Genomic DNA, 8,668 nt, shown 5'->3' with positions numbered 1-8,668 from the left:
AAATGAATACAACATACCAATATTTGTGGGACGCCACTAAGTCCGTACTTAGAGGGGAGGATTATAACACCAATTGCCTATATTAGAAAAGAAGGAAGTTTTCCAATCAAGGACCTCAGTTCTACCTTAAGATACTAGTAGAATAAGTAGAATGAATTAATTCTAAAGTAAATATAAGAAAAACAACTTAAGATCAGCTTGGAAATTAATGAAATAGAAAACAATAAAACAATAGGCATGAAAATCTGGTATGCTGAAAATGTCAACACATATCTGAAACCATGTAATTTTCACCAATATGGATGGAACCTGGAGGCCATTATCTTAGGTGAAATAAGCCAGGCACAAAAAGACAAATATCACATGTTGTTACTTATATGTGGGAGTTAAAACATTTGATCACATGGAGGTAGAAAGTGGAAAGATGGATAACAGACTGGAAAGGGTGAGTTTTGGGGAGAAGGGAGAATGAAGAGAAGTGGATTAAAGGATACAAACATATGGTTAGATAGAATGAATAAATTCAGTGTTTGATAGTAGAATAGGATGACAATAATTAACAAAAATGTGTTTCACTTGGTTGACGGACACCGTAAATATTCTGACTGGATCACTATGCATTGTATACAGGTAGCAAAATTTTACGTGTACTCCATAAATTTGTACAAAGAAAGGTTTAAATGAAAAATTGTTTTTAGTTAGTATGACTTTGGTCTCATTAGTACTTTAATAAACATGCTTTGATATATTTTTAAAAAAAAGAAAAAATTCTTAATAAACAGAGAAGTATACTGTGTTTGTGGGTTGAACGACTCAGTATTATTAAGACTGTTAAATTACTTAATCATATACTGTTAACAATACTTAATGATAATATTGTTAATATTCTTCCTGAATGGTACCACAGATTCAACAAAATTCCAGTTAAAATCCCAGTTGGATTTTTGTAGAAAATGACAAACTGATTTTGAAATTCATATGGAAGTACAAAGAACCCATAATACCTAAAACAACTTTGAAAAACAACAAAATTGGAGCAAAAACAATCTTATTTCAAGAGTTATAAAGCTACTATAATCAAGACATTGTTCCATTGATATAAAACTAGAGCAGAATAGTAAAGATATAGACCTCCACATATGTGAGCAACTTAATTTTGACACTGCAGAGCCCTTTCAGTGGAGAAAGGATAGTCTTTTCAGTAATGATACAAGATCAAGTGGCTTTACATATCTTTGAAAAGTAGCCAGGAAAGGTTGCTCACGCCTGGAATCCCAGGATTTTGGGAGGCCTACGTGGGAGGATCGATTGAGCCTAGTGTTTGAGACTAGCCTGGGCAACATAGTGAGACCTCTCCATGTCTCCAAAAAAACAAAAACAAAATAGAAAAACTGGCATGGTGGTGCATGTCTATTGTCCCAGCTACTCAGTAGGCTGAGGTGGGAGTATCCTTTGAGCCTGGGAGGTCAAGGTTGCAATGAGCTATGATTGTGCCACCGCACCCCAGTCTGGACAACAGAGCAAAACCCTGTCTCCTAAAATAAAATTAAATAATGTAATAAAAATAGGGCCATTTCACTCTTAGATTTTTATCCAAAATCAATAAAGATTGTACACGAATATTCACATAGCTTTTTTTTTTTTTGGAATCCAAAAACTAAAAACATCTCAAATTTCCTGAGAATATATAAAAAGAAGTACAGGTTGGAATACTGTACAATATATGGAATAACTCAGCAATAAAAATGAATGAACTGTAGATGCAGGTTACAACATGACTGAACTTCAAATGATTATGCTTACTGAAAGAAGAAAGATACAAGGAGTAAATAATTCATGATTCCATTCATTTTAAACTCTAGAAAATGCAAACTATTCTGTAATGACAGAAAGCAGGTCAGTGGTTACCTGTGAAAATTAGGGTAGAAGGATGACAAAGGGTTACTAAATGTAAACCTTTTTTTGGTGGTTAGATGTATTCATTATGTTGATTTTGCTGGTGCTTTCATCACTGACTATATGTCAAGAAAGTCAAATTATATATTTAATACATGTGCATTTAACAATTCCAGAAGAAATCCTAATGGATGTTTGAATACAAGGAAACCACATGATTGGCAAATGAAATTTAGATTATTTACCATATGTAAAAGAAGACTATGTTTAGCAAGTAGTATGATGTTTATCAACATTTGAAAAAAATGAGGAGTATCTTTTATAGTGAAAATAATACAAATATCTCTGAAGCAGTTAACTAAAAAATGACTCTAGAAGAACCATTTTCATGTTATCATTTTTGTTTCATATTTATGCAATGTGACTCTAGGTAAAAAGAATTTGTACATACTCCTACTTATATATTTCCCAAAGTGGGTGAGGTTGCTATGTATTCTTCCACATCATGATGAAGACATGATATGTGTGGAAGCTGTGCTATGATCATGCAGTATAGCTTCTTCACAAGAAAACCCCACCAGGGAATGGCTCAACAGCATCTTTGGAAAGAGTTACATGTCCCCACTCCCTAATTAGAAATAAGGGCTCAACTCATTTATACTTTTAGATTGACTTGTCTACCTGAAACTACCAATAAATTGCCTTGCTGATCCAAGTTACCATTCAGCCTCAGATACTAACCTCTCAGGTACTGATGTCCTATATTTGGTGAGAAATTGGAATCTAAAATCTATGACATAAATATATAAACATGAAAGAAAACACTCATTTTGCCTAAATTACCCTGGTCTTTTGTGTTCATTCGCTGGAAAATCCTAATTAACCAGACAATTGCCCGAACTTCACTTTTTGCTCTAGAGACTTGTTAGACAAGCCAATTTCAAAGAAATCAAGCAAATATATTTCTTTTGGAATTAGCAAATGGGGTTTATTGAAAATAATGAGTAATGGAGTACTATAATTAGTTGACTATTATGTTTCTTTAAATATTGTTAATGGACAGTAATATGTTAATGTAAAAAATTTAATATCACAAATTATCTCAAAAACTAGAATAGACTTTTTTTTTAAATTTTAGAATATAACTGAATACCTTAAAGGTTATCATTTAGAACAGAACAACTGTACTATATGCTTGTAAACTAAATTTAAGTTGTTTAACCCTTCTGGTATCTTGGGCTCTGGGTAAATGGAATTTTACTATATTGGATTTAGAATGCATGAATCTATTACATTCTTTTGCAATTTGAAGGAAATACTGTTTAGGAATTCAAGGATGTGTGTGTGTGTGTGTGTGTGTGTGTATAAAGAGATAGAGACTCTATGTGTGTGTGTATATATATACATATATATCTATACATATATGTGTGTGTGTGTGTCATTTAATGGTGTGAATACATTCTGAGAAAATGCATCCTTAGGAAATTTCACTGTACGAACATTATAGAGTGTACTTACAGAAGCCTAATGGCATAGCCGACCACATACCTAGTCTATATGGTATAGCTTATTCTCACAGGCTACAAACCTGTACAGTATGTGACTATACTGAATACTATAGGCAATTGTAACACAATGGTATTTACGTATATAATCATAGAAAAGGTACATTAAAAATGGTACATCTGTATAGGGCAGTTACCATGAATGGATCTGGCAAGACTGGAAGTTGCTCTGGGTGAGTCAATGAGTGAGAAGTGAGTGAAATCAAGCACATATATTTCTTTTGGAATTAACAAATGTGTAGAGGCCTAGGACATTAATGCACACTCTTGCAGACTTTATGAAACCTTAGACTTAGGCTATACTAAATTTATTTTAAAAATTCTTTCTTCCATAACAAATTAATCTTTGCTTACTATAATTTGTTTTTTAAGTCTTTTACTCTTTTGCACTAACACTTAAAACACACATATTGCACAGCTGTACAAAATATTTTATCTTTCTGTATCCTTATTCTATACGCTTTTTTTGTACTTTTAAAATTTTGCTTTTTACTTTTTAAGCCTTTTTTGTTTAAAACTGAGACACAAACATACATATGAGCCTAGGCCTTCACAGGGACAGGACCATCAATATTACTATCTTCCCTCTCCAAATCTTGTTCCACTGAAAGTTCTTCAGGGGCAAAACACAAATGGAACTGTCGCCTCCTATGATAACAATGCCTTCTGGAATACCTCCTGAAGGACCTGCCTGAAGCTGACTTACAGTTAACTTTTAATTTTTCAATAAGAAGTATACTTTAAAATAACATTACAAGTATAGCATAGTAAATATATAAACCAATAACATATTTATTTATTATCACTATCAAGTATTATATACAGTACATAATTGTTTGTGCTATACTTTTATATAACTGACAGTGCTGGTTTGTTTACACCAGAATCGCCATAAACATATTAGTAATGTGTTGTGCTATAATGTTATAAGGGCTATGTCACTAAGCAATAGGAATGTTTCAGCTCCATGATAATCAATAGGACCACTGTCATATATGTGGTCTGTCATTGACCAAAAGGTGACCATATGGCACATGATTATGTGTAGGTATATATATACATACACAAACACACACACACATATATGTGTACATATATAAAATATACTTTATTTGAAGCATACACACATACATATAGACTATATAAAATACGCTTTGTTTGAACTGTCTGTACATTTTATGGAAACAAAGGCTATTAGACGTGTATGACTCTCCCTTCTTTAAAGATGATTGGCAATGTCCTCTGTTTCTGCGAATGTCATTCAGCATACACATATCCAGCATCCAACCACCAGTGTGAGTTCTGACGGCTCCTGCCAAGGTAGTAATATTGCTTGTAATTGCACTCAGCTGGGCTTTCAATACCCTGAGACAGGCAGGAGCATCAACAAGGTCAAATCATTTATCTACAGTGGCAGTGGCATCAGCCTAATATGAGAGTACACAAAAATACAGGCTTTAAAAATCATGGCTTTAGAAATAGAACTAAGATGGAATGAAAAAAGTTAAAGTCCCAAAAGATTTTTTTCAGTTATTTTAAAAACTGTTATTTAAGATTAGAAAATTTCAAAACATGCACATAAAAATCATTCAAATAGATTTTTTATTTAAGCACACACACACGGGTAATTATTCAAATACGTGGTGCTACTATTAGGGCTATAACACTGTCTTGCCCTTTACATTGAAGCTCAAGAAATATTTATAGTTTATTTATGTATTCTGCCCATCAGAAAATGTATGAACATAAGCTAATTCTATGTTATAAAAATGAATGGTACAACTCTGGGAGTCAGAGGGAGCTTATTCCTAAATTGTCTTCATTTGCCTTTTGATAAAAAGGACTATTTCCCTCGCAGTATAACAGGTAGAGAAATACTTCATCTCATGGTCAATTGCTGATCTATTTTTTTATGAAGTTCACTAATTTTCATAGAGAATACTGAATATAACTTCTTTTCATCACTTTATACTTAATACTTTGTTTTCACATAAAAGAATGCCACATACATCATTGGATTGACCTGGTTATATAATATGTATTTATTTAACATTCAACCTCTGGTCTACCATTTTCAACCACCTTAATAAATCTCAGATTACTTTTATCATGGTTTATGTCTTAGAAAACTGGATACCAACAATGTCAGTTCAATAATCATAGCATAAAGAGTTACTTTCTTCATGAACAATTGGAACAAAATGTCATATAGAAACATCCTGTATTGGACAACACCGAGCAAAATCGTTCTAAGATTGAAAATGTCTGAGATGCTTATTGGAACTGCCTGAATGATGAAAATGTGTATATATTTGTTGTCCCAAGCAATAATGCTGGTAATGAACTGTAACAGTTTTCATGCACAGTATTCTCTTTTGTGTGTGTGTGTGTGTGTGTGTGTGCGCGCATATTTATTTAATGTTTGTCTTTACTTTTTTTGTTTAAGAGAAAAGGCATACAAATTTATTAATGTACAGGGCTGGGGACCATAGAATGATTACTCCAACCCCTCAGTGGGTTACAGAAGATTATACACCCTTTCTCAGAGGCAAAAGAGGAGATGGGTAATGTAGACAACTCTTTGAGAAACAGTAAATGATTATTAGGGAGAAGGAATGGACCAGGGAGACAGAAATTAACTTGTAAATGATTCTCTTTGGAATCTGAATGAGACCAAGACGACAGCTTTATCCTGTGGAAAAGTCCATCCAGGTGTGGTTGCATTCTTCAGTCTTCTTTTCTACAGTAGATAATGAGGTAACAGAAGGCAACTGTCATGCACAGTATTCTTAATAGTGATTTGGTAGATGTACACAATGCAAGATGTTCTAAAAGTATGCAGGATGAATTGCCTTTCTGGCATTTTATATATTACCTGTTACAAATGTTAACACAATCATTTTTGTAGATCCAGCCATTCAACATTTCAGCTCTTCTCCACAGAAAGCAGGGGATATGACTTATGTCTCACAATAATGACAGTTACTTAAATGGTGGTTTCAATTTTCCACTATAACCTACTCACTATACATTCTTGACAATATAAAGAGAAACAATAGCCACCAAACATCTATTCTCCTACTAAGATTAATATCTTCACTGAGTAATATTTTAAGACACACCATTTTATATATTATACAGGGGTCTTGATTCTAGTCAAAGGCAGCGTTACAATTACGGCCTTAAAAATCATCTTACATATTTAGTAACCATCTATTGTGTACCCAGTGCTATGGGAAATACGAAAGAGAATAAGGCTTTTCTGGCCTTATAATGTAGTTAAAGAGAAAAGGCTAACACATTTCATCATTTAACAAGTATTTATTGAGTAACTACTGTATAACAGAATCACTGCTGGGATACTACAACGATCACAAAACTGTAATCTGGATATGCTCAAGATCTATGGGAGAATAAAGAGGAGACATATGACTGATAATGAGCATTGGGAAGACAAGCAAAGACTCTCAAAAGAGGTGAAGTATGAACTGAGCCATGAATAAATGAATAGGGATTCAGCTGGCAAATTAGGATAGAAAACGATAAATGTTGAGGCATGGAGGGTGGTTCAAAAGAATCAAAATGGATAATAAAGTCTAATGTTAAATGACGACTCCAAGATTTTCAACCTATAAAAAACAAGAAATCTGTGCAATCAAGAGGACAGCACACTTGATAGTTGCTGATTTTGGAGAACAATAATGGGCTCCTTCCCTGTTCTTTATTTGAAGTGATGGTAGGAAATCTGCATGACAAAATACTGCTAGAAAATGCAAATACAGGAAAGAAGCACAGGTGGACAATTAGGGCTGGATTTGGAAGCTGTGTAAATACAGTCACACAGAAATAGCTCATCATGTCTCTTTGTGTGTCTTACCAGACATTTCAATTCACTAAATAATTTCACTGATACTTGTTGAACTCATGGCTTCTAGGCACCATACCAGTGGGGCCCTTAAATTAATCTCCCAGTATAATCCCTAGATGTAAAACGCTCAAAGCAAATTTTGTGATAGAAAATAACATTGCTTGTCAATTGCTAAGTGTTTGTGGAAAACCTGTTTCTCTGTGATTAATCTACTACAACTCTAAGACAGGCAAATAACATGAAAAGTACTGTCTGTCCTTTTGCAGTTTCAAGATAACTAACCCATCAAGTTTTTCACATTAGTCTAATGCTGAACTGGTTTGCTAAATATAGTGTCAGCAAAAAATAGTGAAATTAACTGCCTAGCAGAGGCAAAAATGATTCTTTAAAAAGCTCTCAATTACCCACCACAATAATCACTGGAGTGCAAAATGATGCTCCAGAGTCACTGTAAGATATTACATGACCTCTGCAGATTCTAAAAGGAGATGAGATTATGATTAGCATAATTTTGCTTCTGTACATTCCTTTAAAATCCCATTTTTAAAAGTTAAATTTATGAATGCCAGATGTAATAACATCCTATCACTTTAAATTGCAACTAAATCTTCTTGGTGATGGAGGTTAAACCACTCATCTACTTTCTCCTGATGTAAGTAAGGCTGTTAATTTAACCAATTTATAAAGGAGGCAAAACCCACAATTGGTCTTCTCATATACGGGGAAAATATTTATACTTTTATAAGCAATCAGCTATTTTTGGAAAGCATCCATTTGGTTTGTTGAAAATCTGAAAGTGATTAGTTCTTCCTAAATTTAATTATTGTCATCAAAGCCCTGAATTCAAATAGCTCTTTCATTTATAGTTTTCTGTCAGAACATTCAATGCTTGCTTTCTTTGAGTTAAAATCCCCTCCTTTACAAATATTAAATTAACAAAAATATCTACTACCTGAAAGAGTGATTATTCATTTTTTAGACAATATGGAAAGGACAGGCCTGGATGTCATGCAAGGAAAAATGCAGACTGCACTTAAGTTTAGGAAATGTGCCATCTCCAGGAAAGATATTGGTGTTGGGAACATCACAGTACATACTGTATTCAGAGCAGGCAGTGTAAATGAGTTTAAGGCTAACATGGATATATTCTTGGAATCAATATAGTTGGATATGCTTGCTGAATAGCAAGATGCACCTGCTGAAAGGCAGCAGGATAATTAGATTGATATTGTCTCTTTCCAATAATAAATTCCACATTTCAGAGTAATATCTCATGGCTGGCTATTGAAACAGTGGTGGCATAGCTTAATTCATTGGCACAGAACACAAGACTTTATTA

Source organism: Macaca fascicularis, chromosome X (assembly GCF_037993035.2).
Source record: "Macaca fascicularis isolate 582-1 chromosome X, T2T-MFA8v1.1".
Classification (NCBI taxonomy): Eukaryota; Metazoa; Chordata; class Mammalia; order Primates; family Cercopithecidae; genus Macaca; species Macaca fascicularis.
The sequence above is the reverse complement of the archived record's forward strand: the minus strand, read 5'-3'. Positions refer to the sequence as shown.